General features: G+C 40.6%; 1 protein-coding gene across 3 annotated transcripts in view; it reads left to right on the forward strand.

The window, feature by feature from the left end:
• LOC105195636 (cyclic nucleotide-gated cation channel alpha-3) overlaps positions 1-20,356 on the forward strand; it is a 180,021-nt gene that overhangs the window by 132,224 nt on the left and 27,441 nt on the right. The window lies entirely within an intron of this gene.

A 20,356-nucleotide genomic window follows, 5' to 3' on the forward strand; every position in this document is an offset into this window, starting at 1 on the left:
GTCGTCGCCACCCTTCCCTTCATGAATGCACACGCCTCCACGAATGTTCACGTTCTCCAACTATATGTCCTCTCTCTCTCTCTCTCCGCCGCCGTATTGAATCGCAAACAATGATTTTCCTCACGTAGCTACATCTCCGGGCATACAATGCGAGAAATTGCAGTGATTGCCAGCTTTGTACTTTGAACGCTTTTCCGCCCGCCTAACGAGCAGAAACCATCGGCAAGAAGAGAGATTTCCGCGGACCACACGCGACGGTTCTTGCATTAAAGTGTCGGTACGCGACCGGAAAGAAGTATTCGACTCTACTTTCGATGGAACCATTTTACTTGATAGGGCACGTAGGGCACATAATTAAAGCGACCAGACGTGCTGATTTAATCGGTATGAAACCGTGCCTCCATAAATTTATATACATTTTACATAAAATGCTTCCCCCAATAAAAACATCTCGACGAAATACTGATCATTTGTTCAGTGCTTGAGCGTTTCTATTCATTTTTATATTCGATATTATTAATGCCAGCATACACACACTTACACAACAATATTAACACTTTACTACACTAGTGGGGTACAAACGTACCCCTCCGCATACAATTACGCAAATATTTCTCGCGTGGCGAAATTAGTAGTCCAAGATTACTGTTATTTAGAAAAAAATATTTTAAAATTAACATTTGAAATTACAAGAAAATCTTTATTTTTATTAGTTAGAACCCTACACAAACTTTATTTTCTGTTATATTTATTATAAATTATTATCTTTCAGTGCTTCAGAATGTTTAATGTTTAGATTACAAAAAAAGACAAACTTTTAAAATTTTTTATTTCAGTTAAAATTCTTATCAAAATTTGGGATACAAAGCTATCCCGCGGGTGTAATTGTTTGACTAGTGTAATTGAGGGTTAAATAGAAATTTAATTTTCTATTTCTATTAAAAAAACAGATACATATTGATTTATTTAAAAAACGAGTTTGTTCTGGTATGTAGAAGTAATATCGGCTTCAATATCTGTTTATTTAAAAAAATTAACGGTCTATCTTTATAAATTTGAACTATGCTAATTCACTTTTTTTTCGATGTGAACGAATTCTTTATCATTTAATACTCAATACTGGTTTCATCGATTAATGCAAAAAACCTGATAACAAACACAATGGAAGAGAACTGTATTTGCCAGTATCAATTTTAACACACAATGAAATTGAATACGCTTGAAATTTACAAGTATTGAAACATTACAAATATAAAGATAAAAAATACAGCTTAACAATCCACCTGCATCACTTTATTTATTTTATAACAATCGAAGAAGCAAATTTTTTATATATATAGAGATTACAAAAATCTGTACTTTAAAAGGTAATAAATGTTTTAGTAACCGAATATGTAACGATGCCAGTTTGTTGAGTTTTTATAAAAATTTAAAATAATCTAATTACATATATTGTTTAGAAAATAAATACAAAAAAATATCTTTGCAAATATTTGTTCTCCAAAATTTGTTAAAAGAATTATTAAAATATAAACTCTAATCAAGTTGTGTAATAAATTTAGTTTTTTTAACGTTAATTGTTATAATATTAAAAAAATAACCTTATAACTATTTTAAAGTTTTTAAAGATTACAATTAAATTTTAATATTATAAAAAAAACACATTTAAGATTAATAATAAGTTTTCGATACAGAGACACGTTCGTTTATTGGAACATTTATCTTAATTTTCGAAAATTTATCTCGCACCGATTAGCGAATCAAATAAATCTGGGCAAATGAAGAGTCATCTTTAATTTTAATGTAGTGATCAACTAATTTGTCAATATATGTACCTGACCTCAATGCTTCCTCGATTGATGAGAGACACGTCGATTTATCTTCCATGCCGCGGCTGCTTTTGACCGAAGAGGATCAAAATCAAATATGGGATATTGAAAGATGAGAGATAGGTTCAGGATCAGTAAACGCATCACGCCTTACTCAAGTCCCTTTCCGGGAATTACGCGACCGGTTCATGAGCGTCTGTCATCGCTGGCGAGAGCACATAGATCGTCAGTACGTCCATCAACCTAGAAGCAGCTGACCGCCGAAAGCAAACCATTTCGAACTCAGCCGACCGGCGCGACGATTCCAACTCGGAAGATCCCGCGGTGTCACACGGGCCTTCGATCGGCCCGTCAACATCGTTCAATTTTCCGTAATGGGTTCTGGCATCAAACGCTCTCACGTCTCCCTGCAGTCGCCCGATTACCGTACCGCTCTCGAACTACCCCGCGATCTTGCCGCCCTTCGTAGCCAGCGCTGCAACCGATCAACCGGCAGCAATTTCGCTTCTTTCATTTGCAACTGGCGCGGTTGTTGCCTAATTGAGCGTCGATACAATCGATCACAATTTAAACGCGTGAAATTTCAGCGCAATTAACTCGCCGTCCGTAACACGATATTTTTCATTGTATGTATAGAGTAACATCGGTCTGGCGGATCGCCACCCATTAATTTTCCCATTTTCCCATTTCCCAATTTTCTCATCTATTTTGTTAGTGGCAAAGCGATCGAAAATTCTAATTTTATTCTTGAACTTGGTGAGAGAAATGTGCAAAGATAAAAGCAACATAAAAAAAAAAAATATTTTTCTATAAAAATTTTATTTATTAAAGCATTTTAGATGAAGGACATTTTGAGTTACAAGCTTATTCGAGCAATATACTTCGAATTGAATAATACTGATAAGAGATAATCTTCAGCTAAACAATTAGATGTAAATATTCGCTTTTTTACGTTTTAATTTTGCGGAAATCTTTTATGACTTTTAATGTTTTTCTCTTTAACATGTTATTAATATTCACATTGGATGACTGAAAGCTCGACGGCGTGCGATAACGATTTCGGTTAATGTCGAATAGTTTTTCGTAGATTTCCCAAATTGTCTGTCCCCTTAGCGTGTAATGAACGGCTGCGATTAGAGCGCGGAATGCGATTGCGCGATTGCTACGTCTGTAGATGTGGATAACAAGAACGACTATCGCGTTTCCTTCATGTAAGTTCGCCCAGACAAATGACGATATTCTTCTCCTCCGTGGATTCGTACAAGTGTACGTCGCTATAAAAAACTTTTATTACAGCAAAAACCCAGTCCACGCTCGCTTCTTAGTCGTAGCTTTGAGCATTGTCCCATGTATTTCTTACTTCTCCAAAGTGCCATTAATCTAACTCGTCTCACTCGTGCTTCTTCTTTCACGTGCGCTATTATCACGATAATTGTATAGACCACAACACGCGGTACAAGGAAACGAGTTTCTCTCGTCAAGAGCATTCTACATACTACTTTAATACTGTCCTAATTCGCTGAAGAATTTCGCGAGATTTAATTTGTTACACTGATGCGTTTATGAGACACGATGAATGATTATTCTTCTATTAATTCAATTGATCGATAATTAATTCTATGTAAATTTAAAAAAAGAAATATTACATAAAAATCGCGTTCGAAAAGCGTTCGGTAATTAAATTTCCGTGCCATATCGAAAACAAGCACTCCAAATTATACATAGAATCGCCAGTCCATTTGTAGCGAAGTCCACATAAAGCCATCCATCCAATCTCTCTCACGGTCGGGAATGCGGGATAGACGAACCATTTCTGAGTCTACTGAAACGTAGCAGAACAAACAGGGAATAGAACTTCCCTCGATTATCGTGGAATTTCAATAGCCAGTTTCCGTCGCCGGCGACCGACACGTATTCCAACACCGGAGACCGTCCTAATGCATTTGATCGGCGAACAATCCCGGTCGGAACAGCGCCGCTTCGCGCGACGATTTATAGAATCGGGGATCACCGACGACGTCCTCTGCTGCAAAACACGGCGCGTCTCTCGATACCCCGAAACTTTTCCTTCGCAATTTCCTTCCGTCGCGAATTTTTCAAAGGAAAAAGCAGAAGAGAGAGAGAGAGAGAGACATGCGCGAAAGTGTATCCGCGATATCGCCCGTACGGGAAAGACGAATGTACCGGATGCGCGTCATCAGCATCAATCATGAAATTCATCTTACGATTTTCCGCAGGGCACTCTGGAAGATTACCGGAATTTCTTTCTCCGTGCTCTGTCTTCCTCTTTCTCTCTCTCTCTCTCCGCGGTTTTGTGCTATAGGAAGTTTTCACGAATAACTCGGTTGAACTTGTCGCGAACGGCCGACTGAAGGGTCTCAGTTCCTGGTTTAATCATTTCCTGGGTTGGTCCCAGCGGATCCGTCGGAATCCGCTTTGTTCACGGGTAAGTGAAGATGTCGATCACTAGGTTGATTTTCACGGACAGCTTTCTGCCTTGTAATTGACGTACTGTAACTGAATGTGCCAACGTAGGTTTGATCGTACAATTAACGTTATTTCTTTCTATTCATTGAGGAGAAGAATTCTCTAAATCGCGAAAACGAGATTTTATTCGACGCGAAACGGAAACGAGATTTTATTCGGGCACACTTATTTTTATCTACCAATAGCGGACTCTTCCACAGAGAGGATTTTGTAAAACCAGATACCGCTGTTGTTATAAATTGAGAAGCATAAAATAACGAACGATGGAAAGCCGGTAGAGTGCAAAGCACTGTCGGACGAGATTAGCATCCAAATGATCGCCGTGGCGATTAATTTTTAGTTTAGATGCGAAACTGTGAAAATATATTACACAACTTTGAAATGTATCTCTAACACGCAATGTTTTACAATTATATTAATTATGAGCAACAAAATGCAGAATATCAGCTGCCCTTTGATTCAACACTATTCATGTGACAAATTCCTTTAGATCGTCCCGTTTTCTCTGGATTATGGATGCGCTCTTAACGTGATTGGTTTCTCTCCTTTTAGCGTCTTGCGAGGCATTTTGTATCTCTCCATATAGACGCGTGCTATTCGTTCTGTGTATACGATTTCACCAGGCAATGACCCAAACCGCAGTACAGTATCAATACCAATATCAATAACTCCCACCAGCGCGTCGCTAATCGCGGCCAGTCTATTTATAGCTATTCACCCTCTCGATAAATCGATCGGTCCACGAGTAACCACACACCTGCATGCTGTCGCTCTCTCTCTCTCTCTCTCCTCTCTCGCTTACTCTCTTACACTCTCTCTCTCTTTCCCTCATCGTCCTTAGCGTCCGTTTCGCTTTGAGAAACCGAATTTTTCTGAATCTAATGGTCCATCGAGCTTAAGTGTCGACCAAGTCCGCGCAGGCGTCTCTCCCACTCCCCGGTCGACTCTTCGCCAACCACCCTTCTCTATTCTTTGGGTCAGCAGGATGAATGAGCGGAGCACACGCCGGGGATGTCACCAGCTTTCTGCCCCTCCGCTGCTTTTCTACCATCTCCACCGCCATCCCCTACGGCGCAGACTACTCGCGTTGCCTCTCCCTCGGCTAAAAATAGCCGGATCCCGCTGACGTCATCGATCTATCGTCCTCGTTGTCGGACGAAACTATCTCCGGAGCCAGCCGGGGTCGGCGGGCGACCGTCGATTTCGCCGGTCGAGCAAGTATTGACGGCTGCCGCGCCGCGCGACCGACGATGCCCCGCTGTATTAATAACACGTGGTTCCATGGCCACGCACGAGTCTGATTTTTGTGTCGCGAGCATACGAGAGCACACCTGCCGTATTAAATGGATGAAAATCTACGATCCCCTCTCCCCTCCCCTCCCGGTTTCGATTCCGTATCGTTTTTATTCGGGAGATTGTGAGCGCTGCAAAATTTCGACGGGACTCAATTTCCGCCCGGGTCCGAAAACGTTTTTGCCGATAGCGAGACTTCGACCGAATTCCACCACAGAAAATTCTCTATCGACATCGAAAAGCGAGAAACGAAGACCGAGATTCATTTGGTGGTCCGGTAGCGTATATCTGGCGAAAAGCGTTCTTTATGGTCAACGACGACCGCGCAATGGCGTCATCCAGTCCGGCGCGGCGCGCAGCGACGTTTCCGGCGTCGTCGTATGTCCCGCGGAAGAGCAAGATTGCGCTCCTTTGTTTTATGAATGGCGATTCATCGCGCCAAAGCCGGTGCCAGTTCCCAGTCGGGTTATTCCGAGCTTCTTTCTCTACGTTTTCATTCGCTTTTCCCGTCTCGAGGGATTTTAACCGTGGTACCACTGTCACCTTGCGCGCATGATTAAGTCGCTCGTTATATTTCTCTGTAAAGCGAGACAAAATCTGCTACCATCAGCAACTCGATCTGTCACCCGCACACTCCGCCATCTCTTTGCCGACTTTGTTTCGACTCATCTTTGCCTTCTATTCCTGCTTATCTGTCGCTCGTGTCGTGTACACTGACATTATTAGCGCTAATTAATGTACGTTTATTAAAACATATTTTATTATCTATATTGTGCTAAATTCTTTTTTTTTTTTTTTTAATTAATAATGATACGTACCGGAAATATAAAACGATCTATATATTGAAAATATGAATCCATCTCAGCGTGAAAATTTTAAATCATTATTCAAAATTAAGTGGGAAATTTCACATAAATTATTAAATGTAAAATTAATACAAAGCTAAAAATTTGGAACGAAATAATTTCAAATGATTTTCGTCGGGTTTCGATTATTTAAAATATGAGAATAAATTATGATTTGATAATAACGCAAGTGTGGCGCTTTGTGTGAAGATCGTCGTCAAACGCGGGCCAACGCTCTTTTCATACGTCAAACGTGTTACGCGGATGCGACACTGTTGACCGCGGAATCCCACGATTCCGGTACCGGTGCAGGAGGCAGTAAATGGAAACCGTGACCAAAGTTCCGGCGCGATTAAAGGCCGCCGTAAACGAGCCACGTGTCCGCGTCCTCTGTGGTCTGCGGATTGCACGCTTTGTTGAACGCTGCCACGTACGTACGGCTGACGCCGCGCCGGCATATCCGCGGCATATCCGACGACGGCGGATCTCTGGCGTCGGCAATTTTGCACTCGCTATCGATCTGGTGCTAGAAACGATCCAGAGAAATTAAATTGTTCGCGGCCGCACGCGACAGTAACTGAGGGCCCGACAATTCCACGAATCGTTGCCCATTGCATAACCCGGAAATGTACACGTGTCGTCCCGCCGGCGGTGTATACTCGCGGTCCCATCACTGGCGTTAGTGGGATCCGGCGCAAGCATCGTGTACGGACTGGTTAATTTTGTGAATCGCCTATTACGCTTTGATGTACACAATGCGTAATTGGGAAATTACTTTTACGAATGTAAGTACAATATAGTAAAGTATTTTATTCAGCTTCGGGAATACTAGCCTTTTTTTCTCTAACGTTTTGTGTTTTATTTAAGCGTTTGCAAAATTGCTTAAAAGAATATTTTATTTTATTTCAAGCAATGTAAGGCAAGTTTTATTTTGTTATTATTTACGTAGTCACTCAATAATTCTTATTTTATATTGTTAATATAAGAAACCGTTAATATTTATTTTATTAATAATTTATCGAAAAAGCAATCAAATATTCGATAAATAATAAAAAACTTAAAACACTGAAATTGACTTGAATTTTTTCTTGTAATTGACGTATTTTTATTCAAAGCAATTACTAGATTTATCTTTATCACTTAACAATCTTATATTAATATCATTTTTTATAGTAAAATTGCTGGTACAAATTAAGAAACTTGCTAGAGTTTACAAAAATATCAATTTAATTTTTATAATAATTGTGGAATAAATGTGTAAAATGTATAATGTAAAATATTTTACAACAAGCCTTCTCTTACAAATGTATAACAATTCAAAACAAAATAATTGCGTTATTATCAGCTATATAAATTGATAAAAAATTTACATCAGATTATCTGATTTTCTAAAATGCTGTACAAAACAAAATAGAATTTGTTAAATTTTTGTCTATACTGCTTATTTCTTATTTACTTTTTTTTCGTTTCACTGAATATTGCTTATATAAAATAAAATTGCTTATATTGCTTATATAAAATAAAATTGCTGTAAAACATTGAATAGGTACGTTTTAGGAGATCAATACGCATATTCAACAGCTTTTCCCTATAATGCAAAATTACTAATCGTTCAAATATAATTCGGCAAATTATCCAATGAAATTATGCGCATGTTGTAACTCGTCAATCTTCTCTTCGTCTTCTTTCTTTTCAATTTAATTAAAACAAGTCGCAGGTAACATACGCATATTTGTATTAGGCACGGTATTCTCTCGTCGGCACAATGACACGCCCATGAGCCTTCCTTATGTAGAACACAAATGAATTCATGCGAAAAAGCAGAAAAGATTGATTAGGAGCCAAGTGGGAATCACGCGAAGTTATACGGATTCGTTATACAATGAAATCACGCAATCATCATTGAAATGGTGTGGAACAAAGCACCCGTCCGTTTGAGTGAATCTCGCACGTTTCTCTTAGCAAAAGTCAGGCCAACTTCTAGGATCCGTAGTTAATTTGTAACAGGAGAATCTGTTTGGAAGTTCCACTTCCCGACTCGACTCGGTGACGCCATTCGACGTCAACGTTCCGCTTTACTTCGCCCATTGCATCGCCATCATTCGAAAGTGTATCGCCGAATTATTCATCTTGTGTTTCCCTTTGTCACGTGCTAACCATCGCCCATCCGTCCATTGTCAATGGCACAAGATGTCAATACGTAACGTGCTATGTCGTGTCAAATGTATAACTGAAACTATGCAAAATTGATTGCGCTTAGCATCGTCGATTTTGGAACGAAGTGCTGAACGAGAAAATAACTTTTTTTTTTGGTTCAACAATGCGGATATCTATTGAATTATTAAAGAAACAATTTTCTTGATTCTTATTATTGTACATTATTAACATCATCGCTGTCTGTTAATTCACTAAAGGGAAGGAAGAGAATTTAAGTTTTTTTAAATTTTTGGTTAGATTATTAAGCTTGAAACGTTACAAACTAGCTCTTACGCTAGTTGAGGAAAATGAATTCCACAATTCCAAAAGAACTGGAGAAAATTCCGGAAACACAGGAAAGAACCTGAATAAAAATTTAAAAAGCATCAGCGAACAAAACGTGTGTCTCGAAAGACACTGCGGATCTGGCGTCTATTAAATTCGTAATAGATTCGGACAGATTTCACCACAAAGCCACGATTAAATAAACTTTCAAACCGGTGTCCACGGTATGTCAACGTATTACATGCTTCCATTGTTTTTTCTATCTAATAATCAAAGGCCTTCCGCCTCTACGACTTCGCGGACAAAGCAAACGCGTACTCCACAGGGATATCTCCGAGAGTTCCTTTCACAATCTTTCCACCGCAGGGAAGAAAGTTAGCTCTAAAAGCGAGAAGAAAAACTGCGCTCATTAAGAAAATCTCCAAACAATTTGCCGGTCGGTTCGGCGAAAGAAGAATTAAAAACGCATTGTAATATTTTTAGATGTCTCGAGAGGCTCGTTTATATTATTCACTTGTAAAACGCGAACGAAATGTTGAATTATCCGTATAATTCTAACGTTGACTGCACTTGTACGAAGAGGCGCTGCAAACGTGATTCGAGATTAGAGAGCGAGAATTTCGCTCTTGCGCACGTATTAGAGAAGTTGAAAAAGCGGCAGCGAGAACACGATTCCGAAGAAAGAAAAACGCGAGTAAAATTCACCTCGCGCCACCGATAAGACTGAATTGAAAATTCAAATCCATTCAGTCGCGCTGAAAGAAGCGGATTAAAGTACAACGCGACTCGATCCCTACGTACCAACCGGTAGATTATCTCGCGTGGAGGCACGTAACTCGAATCTAGCGGAGAAGGAATTCTCGCTCGTCCCGCGAGAAATCCTTCGCGAAGGGAGATTTATACGCGTGCGAAATCCGGCGCTTCCGATAACACGTTGAGCATGATGGTTAACGAGCTTGTGCATCCCGCGTAACGTCTATTAAGGTTCTATCGGCGAATAGGATCGAAGGCGTAATAACGCGTGATACAACGATTTGCAAGGTAGATTTGCACGGGACACCATTTTTCATCCTTTCAACGTCTGCGACTCGGGGAATTATCGGAAGATATATATTCGTGGAAAAAACATTTTAGACGGAAAAGACGTATTCAATTTTTGATACGCTTAACTGTACAGCTTTACGGTTTGGTTACGTTTAAGTAGGTCTCGACAATAGTTCTCCCTCAAGTCTATTGTTTCTTATGGCGACTGGAGGGTCAGATTGCTCGAAGAAAATCGCACTTTTCTTTGACCTATTTTGTGACAAACTGAATAAGTGTACGAAAATGTAGGACATTTTGACGTTTATACAACTATTTTAGATTATCAGAAAAGTGTTGTAAACAGGAAAAGATTTTTTATTAATAAATATATTAATATATTAAAAAATGGCTGTTATTATTAACAAAAAAGTCAATTTTTAGTTTAAATGTTTTGTTAATAATAACTGTCACTTTAAATTTTACTTGATTTGGTTTGTAGTTTATCTGATAGCGACAAGCCTCCCAAAGGTTTCTCACTAAAATTCCAGCCGAAATATTACTGCAAAACGACGATGGCCGTGAAATGAAGAATATATCATTTATAATTTATATAAGTGTTTATTAATAAAAAATTATATATTGTATAAATATCCCTCAAAATTTCACTTTTGTTTATATGTCCAATTCGTCACAAGAAAATTATTAACGATTTTCTGCAATCTGATTCTCCAGTTCCCTTTAAAGCCTCTTAAAGTCGCAAGTACCGTGATATATGGACATAAGTTCTTGGGCGTGTTTGTCGAAATTAGTTTTCTCAAATCGTACTTAAAGCTGAAATAAGCTAAGCCAACTTTTGCGAATAAGCTAAGCTAACGTCGCTGCTAATCATTCTGAAGTCACTTCGCGATTAACAGGCTTAATGGACAGATGGTTGATGAAATTAGCACGTTACGCGCTAGGATAGTGAAGGAGCTGCAATTATAGCTTTCCAAAGCAATCGTATTCGGTCTATTGGCATCACCGTCGGCGAACACCAGGAGAAGCAAAGAGCCCTTTGCTAATCTCGGCCCCGTAGTCAGTATACCTCGATGCCAATTGCTTTAATGCCTAATTACGTATGCGCATACTCACTCCGGGCGCATACTACCGGTCTAGGAGGATTAGATTTTGTTCGGTCGGATCACACCATTCCAATGCGATCTGCCCGATGCTGATCCTCTAAGCTATACGTTATGGCTCTTATCGGTACACCCGTATCCTATCGACCGTGCCAAAAATTCATGACTGCCGATTTCATTGCGGATTATTATATTCCGCGAAAGTTACGCCCGCACTTGACTCTGTCACGCGTCTGACTACCCAGACTTAGTCCTTAACTACTGCGACAAAGTTTCCGCGCGAACACGAGTAATTTCCAGCGCGATAAAAACGAATGCGAGTAAACGAAAAGAAATACATCCACAATTTTTTAACGCTCGATAACTTTGTATTTAAAATTAAAATTTCAAAGATGAAGTCTGGTTGAAACTATATTTGAGAGATAAAATATTTAAATTGTCTATCTCTCTCTTTCTTATACTAAAATGATTCTAATGTTATTCTGTTTTGAAGGTGTTACTGCATTGTTAGAGTCTTGATTATTTACGAATCTCAGAAATGTTATAGCGTATCCGATTGGATGCACTGGTGCCATTAAAGCTGTCATACCTAATTCAACCCGAACAAATGACACGTAGTACATCTTTTATACTTGGGCTACACTACAGCGGCTTTAATGTGCACCAGATGTCCCAATCGAATTCGCTATTAATCTCCCCGATATTATTATGAATAAATGAGTCTCACTAAGGAATCCGTAAATGAAAAGAGATATAGAAGCACATTCTAGATGAAAACTACGGGAATTATGAGAATTCTGAAGAAAACGAGCATTGTTTCATCAGATTTGACAATAATCTGAAGGTATGACATAGTTTTGGATTGAGAGCAACCTAACACCACATGATGTGTTCACTCGCCACGGGGCAAACGAATTACACGTTGACTGGTTCGTTAGCTTGACCACGATTAATTGGTGCGGCGTAGTTATATAGATTGTTAGGATCGTTAGACCACCGAACGATCAAATAATTGTTTCAACTATTTGCACTCGGGTGTCGAGATTATTTTATTATGCGAGTAACGTTTCGTCACAAAGAGATTGAGAAAATAGGAATAAACGTAGAGTAAACCGGCTACCGAATGTAATTTCGTAGGATCAACTTTGGCGAGCCATCAAATCCATTTCTCTTAGATAAACAACTCATTTATACATTAACCAATTATTTCTATTAAAATGAATAATTCTGTCGCTTATATCTTTCTTTAAATCTCTTGCGATACATTTTTAAGTTACAACAGCCATTAACGTAATTCGTAGAGAGTGAAGAAACGTGTTTAAGGATTCGAATGTAAGATTGAAATTACCCAGTGCGCAGTACGGGATCGACGCGGTTCCTTGAACGAAATCCCTTCGATTCTTACGGCAATCATTAATTCAGGCTTGCACGAACGCCAGTGGCAAGAGTACAAATTCGATTACGAAGTTGTCCTTGCTATAGATGCACCTCTCGGAAACAGGTGATAGCAAACGATGATACGACGGTGCATACCGTATCGCCAATGCAATTTCGTGCACAGATTTTGAGTCGTCCCGTTGCTGCTTCACCTGTCTCTTTTACTCCGTCTCGCTCGCTCTCTCTCTCTCTCTCTCTCTCTCTCTCTCTCTCTCTCTCTCTCTCTCTCTCTCTCTCTCTCTCTCTCTCTCTCTCTCTCTCTCTCTCTCTCTCTCTCTCTCTCTTTCTCTTGTTCCATATTTGCCTTGGCTTTGAATGTCACATTTCCTCGATATGAGAATAGCGTCGCGAGGACGCGTGCACGGCAAATGGATAGAATATACCGCGGGATCCAATATCTTCCTTTTACCCTTCAATCCTCCCCTTTTCTTTCGGCTTTAGCATGCGTCCCTAGACGATTCCGTCCTACACATAACGTCCTTCACACTGCTGAAAGAGCGGGCCGTAACTGAACGTCAGGCAAAGCGCGAGCGGATAAAGCGAATACGGAGCGAGCAAAGCGTTTCGCGTACCCCGAAACGTTCACCTCACGTCCACTCAATTCGTCGTGTTCATAAATAAAGCCCTTGCGTATTATACGCCACCGCTGGGAATAACTGGGGCGACGCGTGCGAAAGAGGGAGAGAGAGAGAGAAAGCGGAATCGAAAGCCGTTTCCCGACGAAATGTAACGGAGCCACGACACCAGGGTGCTGTAGCTGTATCAATTCTATTTGCGTTTGCGGAAACGCGGAAAGGCTGTTGATTCAGTCCCCATCGATCCGTTGCGTTGAAAATTCACTTTCAGCTTGGTGCTACTAGGAGGCAGGGGAAGAGAGAAAGAAAGGGAGAAAGAAAGAGAAAGGAAAAAGACCGAGCTTTGTCGCGGCTGCCAGCGACATCCGCGTAATGGAGCGAGTTATTGGTGAAAAATCACTGTGGTCTTTAGATATTTACGAGGGCTTTCTCCATAGACGTAGATAAAGGCGCCCGTGCGCGCGCGCGCCTCGCAAAACTCCGCGTCCTTTCGCAATAGAGATACGTCTGTATAGAATTGTCGGGAAGTTCGCGGAGCGAAGTGTCGGCGCCGTCGTTGCTCGACAACGCCTGTTCCGCGATAAACACGTGCACCGTTTGCCGGTGACTCCTTGACACGAATAATCGCGATGCAAACGAGGAGAATAATGCATCCGCGACAGAAGGGAGCGTGGGCCGCACGCTTTCGCTAACGCGACGAAGTAATTTAGATATTAATTCCCACGGTATAGAACACGCGTTTCGATGTTACCCGATTAATAAGGAACGTTGCACCCCCGCGGCTCAAATTACTGAAAGTTCTCTGCGAAACTTGAAATTGCGCAACTGCCGGCAGATCTGAATAAATAGAAGTTGCCGGTTTGGATTAAGCGTCGTACAATGCCGCCGAGAAGGGCGGCGGGGGGAAATTTATCTTGCGTGTATGTACGTATGACCGGGGAAGGAAAGGAATTAAATTTGCACAAAGGGATGAGCCCTTTAATCCCTCTCAATGGATCCGGGAGATTATCCAAGCAACGAACGAACCGCCGGCCGTTTCTCAGATTGAGAGGAAAAATACGTGTGCAAACTGGTCGCGCTCATTCACGATAACGATCACTCGCGCCGCGTCAAGATCTGTTCCCGTCACTATTCGGAGGCTGGCGTTCATTGTCGATTCTTATCTCATGATCGTTTTGTCTTGAGATGCTGGTACGGTTCTGTGATTGGTTTAGGACGTTTTGAGACTCGAGACGATTTTAAACTCTTAAACTAGCGAGATATCCTCCCTCACTCACGCAATTACGTAAATATTTTTAGGGTGACACAAAATTATTAATTGAAGAAATAAAGATAAGGAAAGTTAGTCAGCGAGCAATAATATTAAATGGAAACAATAATAAAGATTTATTCGAGAATTAGAGAGGAAGTCTAAATGTAGAACGTTTCAACTGTACAAAGTCATATTTAGCTAAGAAATAAATTATTACGTGAAATCATGCATTACATGAAGAAATGCAAAATTAGAAACTATAATAATATAAGTTTAAGTATAATGTACTAAAGAAAAATATGGCAATTAAATTACATTTCTTTAGGGTGTTGTCATCACTTCACCTACCTATTTTGAAGTTTGACATACAAAATATAAGCAAATAAATAATTCGAATTAAATATATTAAATAAAAATTATTTTTTAAAAATATCCTTAAAAAAGTTAACGTTATCAAAAATTAAGAGAAGTTCTTTATTTTCACTGCAGTCTTATACACATTTTATTTTCTGTTATATTTGTACAAAATAATTTTATCTTTAAGCTTTAAAATATTTAATTATTACGCAAGATAAAAAAACACCAACTTTTTAAATTTTATTTTAATTAAAACTTTTATCAAAATTTGAAATACAAAACTATTGTGTACTGCCGCGAGTGTACTTCTGTAGATTTTTCTAGTGTTTTTGAGAGTTAAGTAGTACGAATCGATTCTAAGGATACCAGCCACACGTGAAACGTTGCTCTTTTCTCGTAAAGTCCCGCGTCCCGATGGAATTTGCGACGATTGTTCGAGCTCAATAGGACAAGCTCGAAAACGCGATGGACGAAGCGCAGGATAAATCCGCGAGGAATCCACGAAATTCGAACCGCGGAAGAATATCTATCATCCGGGGCGTGTCGATGTAATCTATTAAGCTGCGGAATATCGCGTTTCTCGATAACAATGAGGAGCGAGTCTGTTAATAGGGTAACGCACAACTCGCGTTTATTCAGAATTCCGGATAATTACGAACGAGGCAACGTTCCCCGATTAATTAGCTCTTTCGCGAAAATTAATCCACTTCAGGGCGAGGAAGGGGGTAGAAGGGGAGCGGGAAGGGCACAGTGCCTGCATGCCGACGCGTGGGATTTCAAAAGCAGCTCGCCAGCCAACAGCCTTCGAATGCATTGCTCTCATTTCGAGTGTTTAACGAGTAGATGCCTTATTAAAACTCGAAATACAAGCGAGCCATCGGCAAAGTTTTTTTTTTCTTTTTCTCTTCCTTTTTTTTTGCTCGATCGTACGCAAGCTTCAAATCCGCGTAACGGTCGTATTTTTGTACGAAAAAGGTACTCGCGCGGTGCTGGATGACACGGCGAATCGGGGAGGTGTGAGAGGGAGGGAGAGGGGAGAAAAAAAGAGGGGCTCAGAAATAGTATTGTGACAAAATACACGGACCGAATGGAATTTTCGCTCTGCAGAGGCAACCATAGGAATAACGGCCGATATTTTTCCGTCACCGGCGATGATTTATAGGAACGTGCGGCGCGCGGACGGTCTGGCCGCTGTCTTTACTTTTATTACGTGCAAACTATTTACAGACGCCGTTCATTAGAGGGAGTGCCTTGATCGAGTGGACTGAAAGGAAAGTAATGACGTTCCGGTAGAAGCTATCGGTAACATGGAACAAGGTCGTTAAGACCGCGTCTCGAGGATCCATCGATCTTCCGGTAGTCTCGTCTGCAACTGTCAGTTTCAGGTTGCTCGTTCGGACAGACAACGTCGGCGTGTCGTTTAGGGATCTGGTGACCAGAATCGACACGGAGGAAAAGAGAAAACGGTGATTTTTCAAGTCGGCGCCCACTCAAATTTTTTCGGAGGGGAAGAAAAAGAATTACTAGCCACTTTGTACCGTCATGTATTCTCGGGGACTGTCAACAGACGCTTCGTCGCTTAATATTTCAGCACGCCGATTTCTCGGCGAATTAAAATTTAATTTTTTCTGGAGCTCTTCGAAGTTTGATCTCTCCGCTCGCGGGATAATAAATGACAGCGAAACTTCTATGATGTCTACGAAGAGATAATGGAATCAACTTGAATATTTTTTTTCAGCGGTACATTTTCGAGATACATCTACTATTTGCCGTAATGATATAGCCGAGTCTTCCCTTGGCATGAAATAAACGTGACTTACCTTCTATCGAGTTGGAGTTGGAAACGAGCCAGAAATTATCGCTTTGATCCCGGTACTGGCGCGAGGTCGCGAATGCCCTCCATTAACCCTTAAAACATCCGAAAGTTCCGTCGTTAAGTTACGGTAGTAGAGTTTTACGGTTCGTTCCCGCATTGACGCACGTGCGTCTCACTTTCTTACTTAACATCGCTTCTTTATTTCTTTGAGATCGCTAAGGGTGAATACGAGCATTCCAGATCGTAAGCGTCGTACATTTCGCTTTAATACTCTGTAACTAGGAATGAATACCATGAAATTGAATAGCGTTTTAACTACTGTAATGTTATATTATAATAGATACAACATTAGTATAATTACACTAGCAAAAAAATTTTTTACAAATTGAACAAGAATGCCTTCTACGGTCGCAGCTAGGTCTTCGTGCTTGTATTGTTTGTGTGATTTTATATACTTTCCTCAAGTTCAATGAACTGCGCGCTGAATTAATTTTCAGTCATAACACAATTCTAAATTGAATAAGCCTAAGTAATATCACGTAGTATTAAATATTAACCCTTCCCCCCTTCCCTGAAAAAACTGTAAAGAAATTATTGCAAAAAATATCATTTTCAGGGGAAAAAAGGGTTAATATTTAATAATATTACTTAATCTTGTTTAATCAAGGATCTGAAAATAATTATAGAAAACTCATTGCAAAAATTATCACCCCATCCAGAGAAATATTATTAAGCCAATTCGAGATCTCCTTCAACCGAAAAATGGCTTTTCTTCTCATTTTTTATTCTCGTATCGCTCTAATATTCAACTTATTATTAAAAATAATACGACAGATGGGAGGAATTGATTCTAATATTTCTAATTTTAATATTATAAATGGCCTCCAGAGTTTCTTCATGATTACGGAGAGAGGGGCGGGAGCTACATTTCTCTGCACTTGTAAAATCGAGAAGCGAGCTCGTCGACACTGCACGAGTTCGAAACCCCGTTATCGAACATACATATATATATATCGACGCTACTCACTTCCCGCGATGCTTGCATGCGCAAAAGCACTCCAAGAAGGACATCGTCCTTCCCAGCGTGTAGCTTCGCATCTCCAACCTCGCGAGCTCTCGACGTCCATATTCAAACGCAGTTCGATGAACCCGGAAAAATGATCGGGGATGCGGCGAGAGAACGGTGCCGGCTGGATCGCGGCCAAGGATCTTCTCGCTCCTTTGATCGCGCCGCGCGCCAACCGGAATCGGGCCGCGCCGCGCCGCTGTACATTATCAATATCGGGTTCGTGCCCATCCTCCCGTCGAATCTCGCCGAGCGGCGCGACGAGACGCGCGAGAGAAGCGCGAAAAGCCGGGGAGTAAGTTAAATTGCGCCGTCGAAATGGGCACGGCTGTCGGTCGGTCGGAAGCCCATTTCCGATAGAAACCACCCCTCTTCCTTGTCAGTCAGGCGAGGTGAAGCCAGGCGTCCCCGTTATACCTATTTTCGGCCAATTCCGGATTGCGCTCGTCGATCCGCTCACGGGGAGAATTCCTGGATCGAGTCCGGCCCGAGAAGTATCTGGAATTGATTATTTGCGGGTATATCGGAATAGAGATCGGCGATGGAACCCCCGAAACGATGACTGCTACCTCCCGTTGCCTCCGGTAGCCATACGACAAAATTAGATCGCTGCAGTGAACTCCGCACTGCGGACTCTCGAGCCACGTCATGCATTAACATTTGAGCATCCGAAATGGAAAAAAAAACCCGATTAAACTTGAAAACGTACGATTCTCGGGAGAGGCGAAAAATTTCATATTTTATCATATCTGCGAGATATCCAATTTCACGTGCTGTAGAGCTTGCTCGAATTAATGCGAAGGAGTGACACATCTAATGAAATTTGATTTTAATTTTTTTTTTTAATATAAACATGCGGAAAAGGACTGCGTCTTTGAAATATCGTTAGTTCGATTATTCGGTCGGCAAATTGCGCAAGAAATTAGCTCTTTTAAGTAGGACGCTTCGTGAACTATGATTAATTCAAGGAGACACGCGTTTGGGACGTATTCATGAGCGCGATGCCTCGACGAGGAAATATGTTATTCTCTTCATTGATCTCATTGCTACTCGCTTGCTCGGTTGAGCACCGATTGAATATCTAACGATAGCAATTGGCATTCGGAGACAGTTTGACGTTTCGTTTCTTGGATAAGCATTCTTCATTCCTCATAATCCATATTTATAGATTCTCGAAACGTAACGAACGCGGGCGACACGAATCCAGTAATGATGCCTCTTCTCCCGGCTACGCCGGAGGACGGATCCGCGTTGAAATCCGCGCGCATAACTCCTCTTTTAGTCTTGCTTTACATATCTTCAAATGTCCGCGTTTTACATGCGGCGTATTACAAACCGACGCTAAATCTTCAGATGATCCGACGCGCGACGCGACGCGACGCCAGTGCACACGAATACACTTTACCTCGCGTAACGGAGTCGTCGAAACATTTACTCACGCTGCTTGCCATCAAAAAGTTTTAGCTGAGAGCGTTCTACGTGCGCGCTCCGCGTTTTCTTCAAGTACGTCGTAAAAGTACTTGCAAAATTACATTCTGTCACCGAAACAATTTGGCACGACGGGCACGTACGAGTATTGGCCGTTCCTTACGCAATTTCTTATTTCACGCACATTCGTGCGAACGCACGCAATATGCATAAGGTGCAATAATTAGAGTGCCGCCTTAAGACTTTTATATCCCAAGTGAAATTTAGTACGGTAAAAGATTTGTTATTTTAACGGCGCAATATATTATTATGTGCGCATTAACAGTGCAGTAAAAACATCTAATTAAAAATAATCTTGCTAACTTAATAATAGTATTTATATTAATAAAGAACTTTTTTTCAAAACGAGAGCATCACGCATTTGTTTCATTAATATTATTATCGAGTTAACAAGATTATTTTTAATTAAACTAATACTAAATGCAACATTATTTTTTTCCGCGCTCAGATTTTTGAGATGTCATATATTTCAGATAGAATAAAATGTCAGTTTAAATCCCTTTCGATATCTCGGACATTATTATACCTTTTGCTACCGTTAATATATTCGATATCAATTTTGACAAAAATATTTTCATTCAATTTCGCCGTGGCAACTGAATGTCACGCTCGTATGAATATATGATATAACGCCGAGATAGGTCCTCGTAAAATTGTAGCCGTATCTTAGTTTTCCATTTCACTGCATTAGTATTGATCTGCGACCCGTGCTGCGATTGCACGGCCGATATGCCACATCGCTACATTAACAGTTCCCATCGATGTTTCCCTCATCCGAGAAAGATGGAGAAAAGAATGGGAGAAAGAATCGCGCGAGAGAGGGAATTCCTTTTGTCTTCATTCGTTTCAATTAACTGATAGCCGCGGCAATACGGTCTTTGCCTCGTAACAAAAGTTATACTTGCGCGAAACACGAGTGCGCCAGAGGAAACTTCCTATTAACTATTTATACACAAATAAGTTATTAATTTAATAATAATAATAATCAGTTGATTCAACGAAGTAGAAATAATGAGAAGACTTTTGCGCGGGATAAAAAGCGTATTTCAATAATAATCGATAACGAAACGCCGCTCTCTCATGGAAACTTAATCCAATAGTAAAAAATTTAATTCTCTGGCTTTATAAAATTCTCCATTTATAACGCGTTTATTCATCATTCCGCTCGTAAACTCGCGCGAGACCGAGGGCGACGTATAATTTTATCAACTTTAATCGCCAATATTGACCGCGACGATTAATAATCATCGAACATTTCATTTGTATAATGACGTATTATCACGTCCTCG

This window comes from Solenopsis invicta, chromosome 4 (genome assembly GCF_016802725.1).
Source record: "Solenopsis invicta isolate M01_SB chromosome 4, UNIL_Sinv_3.0, whole genome shotgun sequence".
Lineage (NCBI taxonomy): Eukaryota > Metazoa > Arthropoda > Insecta > Hymenoptera > Formicidae > Solenopsis > Solenopsis invicta.